This window comes from Dermacentor albipictus, chromosome 6 (assembly GCF_038994185.2).
Source record: "Dermacentor albipictus isolate Rhodes 1998 colony chromosome 6, USDA_Dalb.pri_finalv2, whole genome shotgun sequence".
In the NCBI taxonomy this organism is placed as follows: domain Eukaryota; kingdom Metazoa; phylum Arthropoda; class Arachnida; order Ixodida; family Ixodidae; genus Dermacentor; species Dermacentor albipictus.
In genome coordinates, this window is record NC_091826.1 from 75,330,529 (window position 1) to 75,347,319 (window position 16,791).

At 48.9% G+C, this 16,791-nt stretch overlaps 1 protein-coding gene and 1 non-coding gene across 3 annotated transcripts in view; one reads left to right on the forward strand and one right to left on the reverse strand.

Moving 5' to 3' along the window:
- The window catches only part of LOC135897124 (calcium-activated chloride channel regulator 1-like), a 594,363-nt gene that overhangs the window by 558,657 nt on the left and 18,915 nt on the right, over nucleotides 1-16,791 (reverse strand). The window lies entirely within an intron of this gene.
- TRNAS-UGA (transfer RNA serine (anticodon UGA)) lies at nucleotides 16,035-16,107 on the forward strand. The gene has a single exon. It is a non-coding gene; the product is annotated as a tRNA-Ser (tRNA).

Consider the following 16,791-nt stretch of genomic DNA (forward strand, 5'->3'; position numbering starts at 1 on the left):
GAATACCCTACTGGTCTCGGCACACACTCCGCTGAAACCATCACCAAGCTGCATTCTACGCAGTCCGGATTCGTGCCATAAAAGCCTTGCCGGCGAGAAAATAACTGTTGTAGCAGAAACAGTTGCATTCGAAAGCACGCATCTAAATAAACTTCCTTGGCTTCACACGCTAGCTGCATAGGCTGTCCCCTTGAGAGCTGCGGAGACTACCTGGATGATCATTCTTTCATCGTACACGTTCCTGCGCGGCAGCGACCACCCTGCTGGTCTCGGCGCTCACTCCGCTGAAACCACATTCAAGCTGCATTCTACACAGTCCAGATTCCTGCCATAAAAGCAGTCCCGGAAACCACATTCAAGCTACATTCTACACAGTGCAGATTCCTGCCATAAAAGCAGTCCCGGACAGAACATCACTGTTGTTGCAGCATCAGTTCGAATCTCAAGCAAGCATCTGAGCAAGCTTCCTTGGTTTCACAGGATAGCTACATCGACTGTCCCCTTGATAGCTGCATTTACTATCTGGCTGAACATCTTTGCATCGTACAAGTGCCTGCGTGGCAATGACTACCCTGCTGGTTTCGGCATGCACTCCGCTGAAATTACCCCCAAGCTTCATTCTAGGCATGCCGGATTCGTGCCATAAAGGCCGTCGCGGCGAGAACATCACTGTTTTAGCAGAAGCAGTTGCATTATAAAACACGCATCTAATCGGTCTTCCTTCGTTTCACAGGCTAGCTGCATAGGCTCTCCCCTTGATAGCTGCTGGGACTATCTGGCTGATCATCCTCGCATCGAACACTTTCCTACGCGGCATTGTCTACCCTGCTGTTCTCGCCACACACTCCGCTGAAACCACCACCAAGCTGCATTCTACGCAGTCTAGATTCCCGCCTTAGAAGCCATCCCGGGGAGAGCATCGTTCCTATTGCAGCATCAGTTGCATTCACAAGCACACATCTAAGCAAACTTCCTTGGTTTCACACGCTAGCTGCATCGGCTGTCCCCTTGAGAGCTGCTGCGACGACCTGGTTGATTATCCTCGCATCGTACACGTGCCTGCGCGGGGATGACTTTCCAGCTGGTCTCAGCGCGCATTCCGGAGAAACCATGCCCTAGCTGCATTCTAGACAGTCCGGATTCCTGCAATAAAAGCCGTCCCGGGGAGAACCTAACCTTTGTTGCACCATCAGTTCCATGCTCAAGCACGCATCTGAGTGAACTTCCTCGGTTTCACAGGATAACTGCATCCACGGTCCCCTTCATAGCTGCGTGGACTAGCAGGATGATCATCCTCGCATCGTACACATGGCGGCGCGGCGCTGACTACGCTGCTATTCTCGGTGCGCACTCCCCTGAAACCACCTCCAAGCTGCATTCTACGCAGTCCGGATTCATGCCATAAAACCGTCCCGGCGAGCAAATCACTGTTGTAGCAGAAGCAGTTGCGCTCTCAAGCACGCGTCTAAGCAAACTTAGTTGGTTTCATAGGCTAGCTACTTCAGCAGTCCCCTTAATAGCTGCGCTGCATATCTGGCCGATAACCTTTGCATTGTACACGGGCATGCGCGGAACTAACTACACTGGTGTTTGTGACGCGCACTCCGCTGAAACCAACCACAAGCTGCATTCTAAGCTGTCTGGATTCCCGCCATAAAAGCTATCCTGTCGAGAGCATCATTGTTGTAGCAGCAGCAGTTGCATTCTAAAGCACGCATCTAAGCAAACCTCAATGGTTTCCCACGCTAGCTACACCGACTATCCCCTTGATAGCTGCGCTGACTACCTGGCTGGTCATCCTCGCATCCTACATGTGCCTGCGCGGCACTGACCACCCTGCTGGTCTCGGCGCCCACTCCGGAAAAACCACGCCCTAGCTGGATTCTAGGCCGTCCGGATTCCTGCCATAAAGGCCGCCCCGGCCAGAACATCACTGTTCTGGCACCATAAGTTCCATTTTCAAGCACGTATCTAAGCAAACTTCCGCGGTTTCACAGGAAAGCTGTATCGACTGTCCCCTTGATACCTGCATGTTCTAGCTGGATGATCATCCTCGCATCGGACATGTGCCTGCGCGGCGCTGACTACCCTGCTAGTCTCGGCGCGCACTCCCCTGATACCGCCTTTAAGCTGTAATCCACGCAGTCCGGATTCGGGCCATAAAAGCAGTCCCGGCGAGAGAGTCACTGTTGTAGCAGTAGCACTTGCATTCGCAAGCACGCATGTAAATAAGCGTCCTTCGTTTCACAGGCTAGCTGCATCAGCTGTTCCTGTGATAGCTGCGGCAACTATTTGGCTGATCATCTTTACATTGTGGCACTGACTTAGCCTGCTGGTCTCGGCCAGCACACCGCTGAAACCACCCCGTAGCTGCATTTTGCGCAGTCCGGATTCCTGGCATAAAAGCCATCCTGGCGAGAGCATCAATGTTGTAGCAGCATCAGTTGCATTCACAAGTACACATCTAAGAAGACTTCTTTGGTTTCAAACGCTAGCTACATCGCCTGTCCCCTTGAGAGCTGCGGTGACTAGCTGGCTGATGATCCTCGCATCGTACATGTGCCTGCGTGAAACAGTTTCCAGCTGGTCTGGGTGCGCACTCCGCTGAAACCACCATCAAGCCGCAATCTACACAGTCCGGATTCCTGCCATAAAAGCCGTCCCGGCGAGAGCATCACTGTTCTACCAGAAGTTGTACTCTCAAGCCGGCATCTAAGCAAACTTTCTTGGTTTCACAGGCTAGCTACTTCGGCTGTCCCCTTGATAGCGTCGGTGACTACCTGACTGATCAAACTTGCACACGTACCTGGAAGGCACTGACTACCCCGCTGGTCTCGGCGCGCACTCCACTGAAAGCACACCCAAGCTGCGTTCTACGCAGTCGGTATTCCTGCCATAAAAGCCGTCCCGGCGCGAATATCAGTGCTCTACCAGAAGCAGCTGCATTTTCAAGCACGCAGCTAAGCAAACTTCCTTAGTTTCACAGGCTACCTGCATCAACTGTCCCCTTGATAGCCACCTGGCGTTTCATGCTTGCATCGTACACGTGCCTGCGTGGCACTGTTTACCCTAGTTGTCCCGACGCGCACTCGGCTGAAACCACCCCCAAGCTACTTTCTACGAAGTCCGGATTCCTGCCATAATAGCCGCCTCGGAGAAAACATCACTGTCATAGCAGCATCAATTGCATTCTGAAGCACGCATCTGAGCAAACATCCTTGGTTTCACAGGATAGCTGCATCAGCTGTCCCCTTGATACCTTTGTTGACTACCTGGATGATCATCCTTGCACCGTACACGTTCCTGCGCTGCACTGACTATCCTGCTGGTCTCGGCGCGCAATCCGTTGGGCACCCTCAAGCTGCATTCTACGCAGTTCAGATTCCTGCCGTAAAAGATGCCCCGGCAAGAGCATCACTGTTGTAGCAGAAGCAGTTGCGCTCTGAAGCAGGCATCTAAGCAAACTTCCTTGGTTTCACTGACTATCTTCGGCTTTCACCTTGGTAGCTGCGGTGACTACCTGGCTGATAAAACTTCCACACGTGCCTGGAAGGCACTGAATTACCTGCTTGTGTCGACGCGCACTCCGTTGAAACCATCCCCTAGCTGCATTTTACGCAGTCCGGCTTCCTGCCATTAAAGCCGTCCCGGTGAGGTCACCACTATAGTAGCAGCAGGAGTTGCATTCTCAAGCACGGTAACGATTGTTTAGAGCTTTTGAGAGAGATTGACCTAGAAAATACAGTTTGTATTGAATGGGAAGGGATGATGAGCGAGGAGAAAGTTCATATCAACAAGGGACTAAGGCAGCGGTGCCCTTTAACCCCGCTGCTGTTTATGATTTACGTGGTGAGAATGGAGGGGGCGCTAGAAGGAAATAATATCGGGTTTAATATCTCATACAAACGCGCAGGTGCAGTAGTAGAATAGCAACTCCCAGGTTTATTTTATGCACACTAGATTGCGTTGCTAGCTAACAAACAAAGTGATTAGCAACGTCTGTCTAATATCTGTGGACAGGAAGGCAACAACTTAGCTTTGAAATTTAGTGTTAGAAAATCAGGTGTTATGGTATTGACTGAAAATAGTAAACAGACAGTGAAAATACAGGGCCAGGAACTACCTCGGGTAACAGAATATAAGTTCCTTGGCATATGGATAAACGAAGGCAAAAGATATGTGGAAACACAGGAAAAAACCATAGGAGTAAAGCGAAAGAGAAATCCAGACATAATTAAGCACAGATCACTATGGGGATACAATAAGTACGAGGTCCTCCGAGCAATGTGGAAAGCTGTAATGATTCCAGGACTTACTTTTGGAAATGCGGTAATTTGCTGTAAATCAGGGGTACAATCATGACTCAACGGCAACCAGAGGTCAGTGGATTGCCTCGCATTGGGCCCTCACGGGAAGAGCACAAATCAAGCTGTGCAGGGTGATATGGGCTGGACTAAGTTTGAAGTGAGGGAAGCTTGCAGCAAAATTGGGTATGAAGAACGGCTGAGGAATATGGAAGAATGTAAATGGGCTGGAAGAGTGTTCAGGTATCCGTACGGGAAAAACACTGATTCACAGTGGAGGGAAAGAACTAGGAAGCTTACCAGTGTTACATACGGGGCCTTTTCCAGAGCCTCCTTCAGGTTCACCAGACCACATCGAATCGCGTCGCACCTAATTAAGGAGCGCAGAAGCACATCTACCACGTTCTCGATGCGCAGCACGTCCAAACAAGTTGGCATTGCCCATCACGTGCGCCTTTATGTGGAGCTATTGTCCCACTGTTTGACTCTTCCTGCACATGAAACGAGAGTCTGGCACGGTTACAAGTAACCTGGGGCCTGAGGAAAGACAGTTTGCGGCTCTGAAAAGTCGCTCGAGAACAATCCGCCTGCCCCCGCTGAGCACTTGCAAGCCGCGAGGCAATGACGATTGTAATGCACCGTGAAGCCGCGGGAGCAATCCCCCCGTGCACCTTTGTGGCGGCAGTTGCAGACCAGGAATACAATACAGCAGACAAGTAATCCTTTTGACAATTGGAGCCCAAGGAGCGACCCTCTGAGCCAATTGTGACGTACACTCGCACGGGCGCCTACCATTGGCCGAAAATGAAGACACCTGAGCGGGCTCGCCGATTGGCCGAAAATGACACCACCTGAGCGGGCTCGAAGATTGGCCGAACGAGACGTGACTTCGAGACACCGAAGGGGTTAAAAGGCAGAGACCGGGAGCACCAAAAGAGCATTCCATCATTCATATCATTCGGGGTTTTCGCCACGGACCGTAGAGTCCAATTTGCTGCCAGTCAATAATGACTTTACGACTGTTAATTTATTTGCACTCGCACAGTAAATAATGTAAATAAACCTTCAGTTTTCCTTTCAAAGTCCTCCACAACCTCGGCCAACTCCCGCACTCAACGGCAAGCTCCAATTTCTGGAGACAGCAATTGGGATTGTCCTCCAGATCCAACACCAGCAAGTATGCGGCCCGTAGGGTTGGCAACACAACAACAAAGAAGGTAAGCGGAAAGCCAGAAGCTGAAATAATCTTGTGAGTGGCGGCAATGGAAAATAAGCCTGCCATGAGTATCTACTTAAGAAGAAAAAACGAAATAAGGAAAAAAATCACTTATGATAACTCAAAGGGAGGCTCATTACTTTTCGAAGCCAGATCGAGATGCCTTAGAACACCCCCCTATAAAGCAAGATATAAGAAGGAAGAAGCATGTGCTTGCAGCAGTAAATCTAGGGAAACTGCAGAGCATGTTTTATTAGAATGTGAAGAAGTTTACCCGGTGCTCGATTTCGGCACCACTGGACTCCTTGAAGCCCTCGGGTTCAGCGGGAGCAGTGGTAAAGCAAACATGTCCGCAATAGGAATTAGTGAGAGGCGATCGGAGGTTTGGTGAAAGAAAAGTAGGGAAACGACAAAAGACGGAGACCTACAAAAGCACAGTTCGCAATACGGGATCAGAAAATTTGGGTCTGGTAGTTCTTAGTGTTTTTTTTTCATTGTTTAACCTAGGTAAGACATTAGGCAGTATAATAGCAATAGCTTGGTGGCGTAACCCACCTCCCCGTTCCAAAGGGGACGCTCATAACATCCATCCATCCATCCATGAGAGCGCCGCATTCGGGGAAAAATTCAACTAGCGGGTGGTACACCTCTCCCACCTCCCGTTCGCACCGCCTTAATCGCCTCTTGCACCGCGCGGCTGTGGGCACGTTTCGTACCACGCGCGGTGTGTACCTGCGTGTGTACGCATGGACGTTTTCTTCACAAGAACATGTCGTCTGTTTCACACATAGGGGAAAACGCGGAGTGCATCGCATCGCGATGCGGCGGGCGCTTGAGTCAGGTGGTGGCAGCAGCTCGCGCAGGCGCGGGTACTCGAGGGCAGGGTCTTGAACGGCGTCGTCTGACATGGCGGCGCGCGCTGGCCGCTACTGTCAGGGACAGGGCACTGATTTTATCGTTACTGAGTGAAATGAGCCGGCATTCTTTACTAAGCGTTGTGCGAAGCCCACTGATACGCCTCCAAAGTAAGTTCATCGCTGAAAGGTGCAGGGCAGTCATAGACGACGTACTGATACCGTACGTTCTTGACGGCCCGTTCCTGGAAGGCGTCTATATATTCTAACAGGATAGGCCGCCGATCCACACTGCTCGTGTTGTGCAAGAGCTGCTGGAAGAGCGTGCCGTCACTCTATTGAAGTAGCCGCCTCAATCCTCGGGCGCCAACATCATTTAAAATGTCAGGGGCTCCGTTCAAAGTATTGCTGACGCACCATCCCCTCTATCAGTCGCCCGAGGAAAGGCTTCGATCCACCATCGTCAGCGACTGAGACGTGCTGCGAATGAACACATCGCTGATCGAGTCACTCTACACTTTATTGCCTTCCATGTTGAGCGCTGTCATCGCTGCCGCTGGGGGCATGACGAGATACCAACTGAAGTTCGGAGCGTAACGTGTCCAATTCCCCGCCGACGGGCAGGATCTGTCTGGTGTTGTGAATGATTGTCGAGAAAACTCACTTCCAGCTCAATGTCTTAAACTAAAGCATTCCTTCATTCGTATCCGTTTGTTTCATCGTCTTCGACCACCATAGTTAGCATTGTTGAGTGTTTTTTTTCCTTTCGAGTCAAATAAAGACTTAGCATCTTGCGCGCACATCTTGGTGCGTCTTGTTGCTGCTTATTACGGTAGCACACGCAGTGAAGAAATATACGTGCAAGCACTCAGTATCCCGACTTTTCGAAAGAACAAACGAAGCAAACTGTAAAAAGAAGTTTCTGGAACTCCATTATCGCCAATAAAGACTCAGAGTTCGGCGTCGCGCAACGTTTAGTAAAGAATATCAGCTCAGTTCCCACAGTAACGACGAAATCGGTGCCCCTGACAGTGGCACCCTTCCCGACAATGCGGCCAGCGCGCGCCGTTCCGTTCCGTTCCAAAAACTTTTATTTCCATCAGAGAAGGAGACCCCCTACTCCCTGTCCCTGGCGCGCAGGCCTAGGGACAGGAGTGGGAGTCTCCGCGACTAGATGCAGGCAAAGGGTTGTTGACTCTTCGCGGCCTCTGCCGCCAGATGGATGGCTCTCCTCTGCATGGCGGGGTCCGCGCTTTGCAGAAGGGTGTCCCAGGCTTCTCTACTATTTATTCCTTCCCTGACACCTGGGGAGTCTACGCATTGCCAGATTATATGGTCGAGGGTCCCCCTCTCCCCGCATCTCTTACATTTATCGTCTATATCGTCGTCTTTCAGTACGTGTGACGCCCATACTGGATTTATGTAGTTTCCTGCTTGCAGTCTGCGCCAGGCTCTCGCCTCTCTATTTCCGAGCTCCTTGTCCGGAGGGGGGAGAGTTCTACGCTGAAGCCTATAGTTTTCAATTATTTCTGTGTAGGTCTGTAGTCTCTCGTCTAGTTCCTTGCAAGCGGGCGGCTCTGTTCCTGCCCGGAAGTAGAGATCTCGGGCTAGGAAGTGTGCCGCCTCGTTGCCTGGGACCTACGTGTGAGCTGGTGCCCATACGAGGCTGATTTTTCTGTCAATTTTTTTGCCTGTTAGTATTCGTATCGCTTCTGGTGCGATTCTGCCTTTTCCGTAATTGTGGATGGCTGTTTTGCTGTCGCTTATTATGTAGCTCGCCTTGGTCCCGACACAGGCAAGCGCGATTGCTACTTCTTCCGCTGCTTCCGGATTGCGGCTGCGTATTGTTGCTGCTGAGGCTGCTTCGCCTTGGCCATCTACCACTGAGGCTACTGCCGCACCCAGTTTGCCGCTGGCCGCATCCGTGTACGCCACTATCTCCCTATCTATTTCGCTGAAGCGTCTGACCAGTGCTTCGGCTCTCTTTTCTCTCCTTTCTTTGTTGAAGGTGGGGTGCATGTTTTTGGGAAGTGGGTCTATCCTTAGCTGTTCTCTGATTTCTCTTGGGATGTCACGTTTCTTTTGCATACCTCTGTCTGTCTGCAGCCCCACCATGTTCAGGATAGCTCTGCCTGTATATGTTTGGCTGAGTCTTTCCTGTTGGGTGGTTTTAACTGCTTCGGCTGTTTCTTGCCAAGTATTGTGAATTCCCATTGTTAGGAGTCTCTCGGTAGAGGTGCTTATGGGTAGTCCGAGTGCTCGTTTATAGCATCTTCTGATGATCGAGTCTAATTTGTCTCTTTCTGAAGCCCGGATGTTAAGGTATGGTGTGGCGTAGCTAAGTCTGCTGATGACGTACGCTTGTACTAGCTTAACTAGGCTTCTTTCGCTTAGCCCTCTCCCCTTGAGAGCTATTCTTCTGAATATCCCGGTGACTTGTGCTGCATAACCTTCCAGTTTCCTTATGGTTTCGTCGTTGTATCCATTGCTTTGGATGAAAAGTCCTAATATTCTTATCTTATCTACTTTGGGTACTGGTTTGCCCCCAACCGTGATGTTGAGATCGCTGTCTCTTTTCAGCCTTAATGATTTGGGGTTGTACATTAAGAGTTCTGATTTTTCTGGTGAGCAAGTAACTCCCCTAGTTGCTGCATACTCGATTACTGTGTCCCCGGCTGTTTGCAGTTTGTTTTCTATTTCCGCGTCGTTACCTTTGTGTATCCAAACATTTATATCGTCTGCGTACATGCTGAAGTTTAAATTTTCTATTTTCCTGAGTTTAGCCGGGAGGCCCCTCATAGCCAGATTGAAGAGGAGTGGGGAGAGTACAGATCCTTGCGGGGTACCTCTGTTTCCCAGTTCTATTTCTTCCGATTCCAAATCCTGGTATCTAATCTTTGCCGTCCTGTTTGTCAGGAAGTTCTTTATATAGTTGTAGGTTCTGCATCCTACACCTATTTCTTGCATTTCTGTCAGGATTGCCTCGTGTTTGACATTGTCAAAGGCTTTCTTGAGGTCTAGAGCTAGGATTGCTTTTATATCTCTCGATCTTGAGTTTATGATTTCGTGCTGAAGCCGCAGCATCACGTCCTGGGTACTTAAGCGCGCGCCGCCATAGCGGATGACGCAAATCACGACTCCGCCCCTCGAGCGTGTGCGCCTGCTCGAGCTACTGCCGCCGCACGACTTCGTTCCTTGCCTATTCGCGATGCAACACGTTACGAGTTTCAATCTCAGTGGGAACAGACTGTACGCGGCTTCTATTTGCCTTTAAGAAGATCGGTATGCTTGACAATAATTTTATGGCTGCAGTGCGGCGTAAGGGTAGAGTAATGCCTCTTAAACGCCTGCGGGCACGGGAGAGCAGCGACGATGCTGTTGCTCAAAATCCTCTTCTGCTTTCATATGCAGTTCATCGCCTTATTCTTCGGATGGCTATCCGCGCCTGCGCTTGGACCAACTGCCCCTGCATCGATGCCGTTGCCGTTATCATCACCGCTCTTGATACCTTCGGCGACAGCGAGCGATTATGTCCAGTACGAGCTTTGCCCTGGTGCCACCTCCCCATCATGGTCAAGCACGGCATCAGCATTGCCACCGACAGCATTTTACCGCCAGGATTTAAAGGACTTGCATCGGCTTTCCGCCTTCAGTGGGCACGGGAGAGCAGCGACGATGTTGTTGCTCAAAATCCCCTTCTGCTTTCATATGCAGTTCATCGCCTTATTCTTCGGATGGCTATCCGCGCCTGCGCTTGGACCAATTGCCCCTGCATCGACGCCGTTGCCGTTATCATCACCGCTCTTGATACCTTCGGCGACAGCGAGCGATTATGTCCAGTACGAGCTTTGCCCTGGTGCCACCTCCCCATCATGGTCAAGCACGGCATCAGCATTGCCACCGACAGCATTTTACCGCCAGGATTTAAACGACTTACATCGGCTTTCCGCCTTCAGTGGGCACGGGAGAGCAGCGACGATTTTGTTGCTCAAAATCCCCTTCTGCTTTCATAAGCGCTCGTCCGTGTCTCTTCTTCCTGTGTCGTCTGTTTGGCGATATAGTACTTCAGTAATGCACCAACTAGCCCAACAAAAAGTTTTGCTTCATAAGCAGGTTGGTGCAGCCCCATGTCTTTATTGTAAACGTTCAAGCAACCGATGTCTCTTGCTCTTCGCGTGCCCAAGTGTTGTTTGTGATACCTTGAATGACTGTATATTTGTCGTTAAACTTCTGATGCTAAGCGGTGACGTAGAACAAAACCTGGTCCTCCCCAGCCTGACCCTAGCAAAGCGCACAAGGAACTGCTTGACGCCATTACTGCCTTGTCAACAAAATTTGACAAGCGTCATGCGGAAGTAATGGAATCCTTGGCCGAGTTAAAGGAAAACCAAGGGGCACTTACGCAAAAAGTTTCAGATCTTACAGAAATATTGGTAACTTTAGAATCTGTTGTTGAATCTATTGAAAATGCGTCGGCGCCAACTGAAATTAACCGCCTTGTTCATGAAACTGTTAGGACTAAAGGTGCCGTACTCAACTCAAGGCTCGACGAATTGGAAGATCGGTCTCGAAGGGACAATTTATTATTTTATGGCATAGCTGACAATGCTAACGAGACGTGGGCACAGTCCGAAGACTGTATTAAAGATCTACTGTCGCGTCATCTAAGCTTGAACATTACTGATAATATGATCGACAGAGCGCACAGGCTGAGTTCCTTTGTGCAACTAAAGACACGCCCAGTTATCGTCAAGTTTGCGTCCTTTAAAACCAAAGAGCTTGTTCTTTCTCAGAAAGCGAAGCTGAAAACAGCTGGTATCTCTGTAGGCGAAGACTTCTGCAGATCAACACGCTTGTCACGAAAACAATTAATTGAATATGGAAAATCTAGCGGTCAACCTTTTTCACTGCGCTTTAAAATACTTATCATCAACAAAAAGCGCTACATCTACTGCGCATCCACAGATAACGTTTGTGAAGTTGACTCCCCTCGTGAGTCACATGGTAATCGCAACCCACGCTTAAACAATACTGGCAATTCATCTGCGTAGCTATCTTCCCGCCATGCAAATGATGTGCAGAAGGGCAGCGGATTGGGCGAGTTGGTGTTGCATGGTAACTATAAAAATTCAAACAGCGCATAAACGACGGGACCAGAATGAGGAGGAGACAAACACTGCGCTGAACTTACAACTGATTTATTTGAAGCAGGAAATCGCACATTTATACGTACAAAACTGGGCACGCATGCGCCCGGTCAATACATCAATGATCACATACAAACTCCGCACAGCAAACATTCGCACGCGTTGTACCTGCCCAGTAATCTACCCTTTTTGCAGCAATGCCATTTCTTTCACCGACAAGATTAAAGATGTTTTGCTAACGCAACTATTAGATTTTCTGGTGATATGAAATGCTTCAGCGACTTCTCTGGTAGTCTTGTCAGTATGAAAAAATAACAATTTTGTATTGTCAAAATAAGGTACGCATTTGCAAATGCTGCAATGTTTAGCCAGGTTAGTGTCTTTTTTGTCTAATGAATTAGCATGCTCCATTAGTCTAATATTGATGCAACGGCCTGTCTGGCCTATGTAAGTTTGGCCACAAGATAAAGGTATTTGGTATACAGCACCCTTCTTACAACTGATGTACTTGTTAACATGATTTACCTTGCAAGCGGTATTCCGTTTCACGCCTTCCTGCTTCCTCTGGACTGCTGCCCCTAACTTACCCAGCTTCATCGGAGCAGAAAAAATTGGAGGACGCTTAAGCTTCGCCTTCAAGAGTGGGACGCGACAGCGTTCCCGTCGACCCGCCAAGGGGTATAAGACAATGCGCTACGGCACAGCGATCACTTACGATGCGCCCCGCATCGGACTTAGCGCCCACCTATCACGCGGTGAGCGTCGAGCAACGCAGCGTTCGCCGCGGCAACGAAACGTGCGCCTGAGCGAAAGAAACGAACCTAAGAACTCGGTGTCTCGGAGGGGAAACGATCTACGCCAGCCGTCAGCCGCCAGCCGCCAAACGTCGTGATCGGCACGGGCAGAGAGATAGATAGTAATCTAAACAGGCAGCACGGCGAAGCGTCGTCAGGGGAGAGGGAGTCCCGCGACGCGCCTGGCAGCGGTCCCAATGCGCGCGCGGCGCGCCTCCTGTCGGGGCAGCGCCGTACATTGAGAGGAGGGGGTCTTCTGTGTTTGCCGCAAGATGGCTCTGCGTGTGCGGAAAGCGCAGAAGAAATGCAGCGGAAACGCACTTCGCAACTCGTGTAATTGTGACTTCTGTACGTTACATGTTCATAATTACCGATATACACCGCAGTATAACTTTCCACGGCTCGTTTCGAAGGCAACACCGTATTCACTAGAGCCGCGTTTGCACCGCTTTGAAGCATCGAACTCGTGGCTGAGTGGTAGCGTCTCCGTCTCACACTCCGGAGACCTGGGTTCGATTCCCACCGGGCCAATCTTGGTAGTTGCTTTTTATTTATGAAGCGCCTGCCGTGATTTATCGCTCACGGTCAACGCCGCCGACGCCGACGCCGACGACACCGGCTTTTCTGCGACACGAGCTCCTTAACGCTATCGCGTTAAAAACGACCTTCACACCATATTTGGCCCCTACTCTCTTAAAACGATGTGACAAGGCGCGCTCATAAGGCATGACAACAACCTTTTTTCCCGCTACATTTTCTTTGGGCTGTTCCGAACACTTCAGCGTTTTTATAATCTTATTAGCACCAGCCACAATTACATGGCATTGCTCCAAAAAGGGTAGATTACTGGGCAGGCACAACGCGTGCGAATGTTTGCTGTGCGGAGTTTGTATGTGATCATTGATGTATTGACCGGGCGCATGCGTGCCCAGTTTTGTACGTATAAATGTTCGATTTCCTGCTTCAAATAAATCAGTTGTAAGTTCAGCGCAGTGTTTGTCTCCTCCTCATTCTGGTCCCGTCGTTTATGCGCTGTTTGAATTTTTATAGTTACCATGCAAATGATGTGTCTCTTCTTTTTACCAATGTACGTAGTGTGCTCAACAAGCGAGCAGCGCTCTCGGCTCATATTGATTCATGTTCCGCTGATATTGTTATTCTATCTGAAACATGGCTTTCTGTAAAAGTTCAAAGCAGTGAAATCTTTGACTGTGAAAAGAAATACGCTATTTATCGATATGACCGCGATGTTCGTATCGGTGGGGGTGTCTTGATCGCTGTCAATGAAGAGCTTCCTTCCTCAAGTGTCCCAGTCGTGTCAGCTTTAGAAGTGGTGTGCGTGCGCATTACCATTGACAATAGGGATTGCATTTTTTGCGTGTGTTACAGACCCCCAACTGCACCCCGTTCTTTCTGTGACGAACTTCATGACGTCATAAATAATATAGTTACGCGATACCCCACGTTGCCTCTTTTTCTGTTAGGAGATTTCAACCTTCCAAACATATCATGGCACAGTGGTAACGCCACTATCACAAAAAATTCTTCGGAATGCGCACAGTTTCTTGGTGTTTGTTCGGATTTCAACCTCTCACAACTTGTTGATGAACCTACTCGTACTACTGCAGTTTCCGCTAATATCCTTGATCTCGTTTTCACGACTACACCTGATCTGGTTTCGAAACTTACATATATCCCTGGTTTAGGTGACCACTTGATTATTCATTTCACTTTGCGTGCCCATGTTTCTACTAAAAAGAGCTTTAAGGTTGTTCGCGATTACAAGCACGCCGATACGGCTTCTATCACGGCAGAAATGAAATCATTCACAGCCGCTTACATCCTCGGTTTTGACGAACGCTCAGTTGAGGATAACTGGCAACTTTTCTAACATAAAGTACTATCTTTAATTGACAGTTATATACCTCAACGAAAGATACCCTCAAACACTAGATCACCATGGTTTAACAACCCTCTTAAACGCCTGCGCAACAAAAAGAAACGGTTATTCCACCGGGCTAAGCAATCAAACCTCCCCGCTCATTGGTCAACGTACCGTCAAGTGGAAACTGAGTACATCCAAATGTCTAGTAACGCTAAAACTACCTTCTTGAATGTTACACTGCCCTACTTTCTTCAAACGTGTACTAGTAGAAACGTGTACGTGTACTAGTAGAAAAGATCACGTTCTCGTGACGCCTGCGGCAAAAAAGACGTTCCACGTCCGCCGCCAAGGTCTGTGTGTGGGGGCGCTGGCTAACACTCCCAGGGTTCTACTAGTACACATAAATACCCAATAAAGTGGATGGGGAAACACCGCCGCGGTAGCTCAATTGGTAGAGCATCGCACGCGACATGCGAAGGTTGTGGGTTCGGTTCCCACCTGCGGCAAGTTGTTTTTTCATCCACTTTAATTTCCATTAATTTATCATTACTTTATTTCATTTATTAAGCACATGCAATTTCCCCTATGTTGTACTTGGTGTCAGTGTTTGTTGGCTTCTCATTATATGACTAATAAATATCGGGCCCCTCGGTTAACCCCCTTTCTTCTCGTTTATTACATAACGAGGGTCTCGAATCCGGCAACATTGGTGCCTTCAGGTAGCATATGTGGGTTTATTGACCAGTTGCCTTCACCCGAAAAGATCACGTTCTCGTGACACCTGCGGCAAAAAAGACGTTCCACGTCCGCCGCCAAGGTCTGTGTGTGGGGGCGCTGGCTAACACTCCCAGGGTTCTACTAGTACACATAAATACCCAATAAAGTGGATGGGGAAACACCGCCGCGGTAGCTCAATTGGTAGAGCATCGCACGCGACATGCGAAGGTTGTGGGTTCGGTTCCCACCTGCGGCAAGTTGTTTTTTCATCCACTTTAATTTCCATTAATTTATCATTACTTTATTTCATTTATTAAGCACATGCAATTTCCCCTATGTTGTACTTGGTGTCAGTGTTTGTTGGCTTCTCATTATATGACTAATAAATATCGGGCCCCTCGGTTAACCCCCTTTCTTCTCGTTTATTACATAACGAGGGTCTCGAATCCGGCAACATTGGTGCCTTCAGGTAGCATATGTGGGTTTATTGACCAGTTGCCTTCACCCGAAAAGATCACGTTCTCGTGACGCCTGCGGCAAAAAAGACGTTCCACGTCCGCCGCCAAGGTCTGTGTGTGGGGGCGCTGGCTAACACTCCCAGGGTTCTACTAGTACACATAAATACCCAATAAAGTGGATGGGGAAACACCGCCGCGGTAGCTCAATTGGTAGAGCATCGCACGCGACATGCGAAGGTTGTGGGTTCGGTTCCCACCTGCGGCAAGTTGTTTTTTCATCCACTTTAATTTCCATTAATTTATCATTACTTTATTTCATTTATTAAGCACATGCAATTTCCCCTATGTTGTACTTGGTGTCAGTGTTTGTTGGCTTCTCATTATATGACTAATAAATATCGGGCCCCTCGGTTAACCCCCTTTCTTCTCGTTTATTACATAACGAGGGTCTCGAATCCGGCAACATTGGTGCCTTCAGGTAGCATATGTGGGTTTATTGACCAGTTGCCTTCACCCGAAAAGATCACGTTCTCGTGACGCCTGCGGCAAAAAAGACGTTCCACGTCCGCCGCCAAGGTCTGTGTGTGGGGGCGCTGGCTAACACTCCCAGGGTTCTACTAGTACACATAAATACCCAATAAAGTGGATGGGGAAACACCGCCGCGGTAGCTCAATTGGTAGAGCATCGCACGTGACATGCGAAGGTTGTGGGTTCGGTTCCCACCTGCGGCAAGTTGTTTTTTCATCCACTTTAATTTCCATTAATTTATCATTACTTTATTTCATTTATTAAGCACATGCAATTTCCCCTATGTTGTACTTGGTGTCAGTGTTTGTTGGCTTCTCATTATATGACTAATAAATATCGGGCCCCTCGGTTAACCCCCTTTCTTCTCGTTTATATATATATATATATATATATATATATATATATATATATATATATATATATATGGATTTATTTACAAGATGACCGAGGTGGCGTAGAGACGAGATCGCAGGCAATCAGGCATTTTCTGAACCGATTACGGACACACGTAATTGGTAGTACGGCTATGATGGTAGCGCTTCAGGCGGGCCACATGAACCACTTCATTCTTCCGCGACCGGCGATTATTGGCGGTCAACTTTTGCATGACATAGTTGAAGTCACTTAATCGGCTGAATATCACGAATGGGCCACTGTACATTGAGTTAAACTTGCGATACAAGCCTTTCTTCGCTAGAGGTGTTTACAGTAACAGATGATTGCCAGGAGAAAAGGTGACACGTACATGCAGGGCGCCATAGCGTGCCGTGGTTGAAAATTGCGAAAACTGTGGTTTTAAGCTAGCTAGCCAGCGCACTTCTTCGGCATGATGTAATGTCTGCGGAATGGATGTGTTCGGTCAGTGTAAATGGCAAAATTGTGTTCAA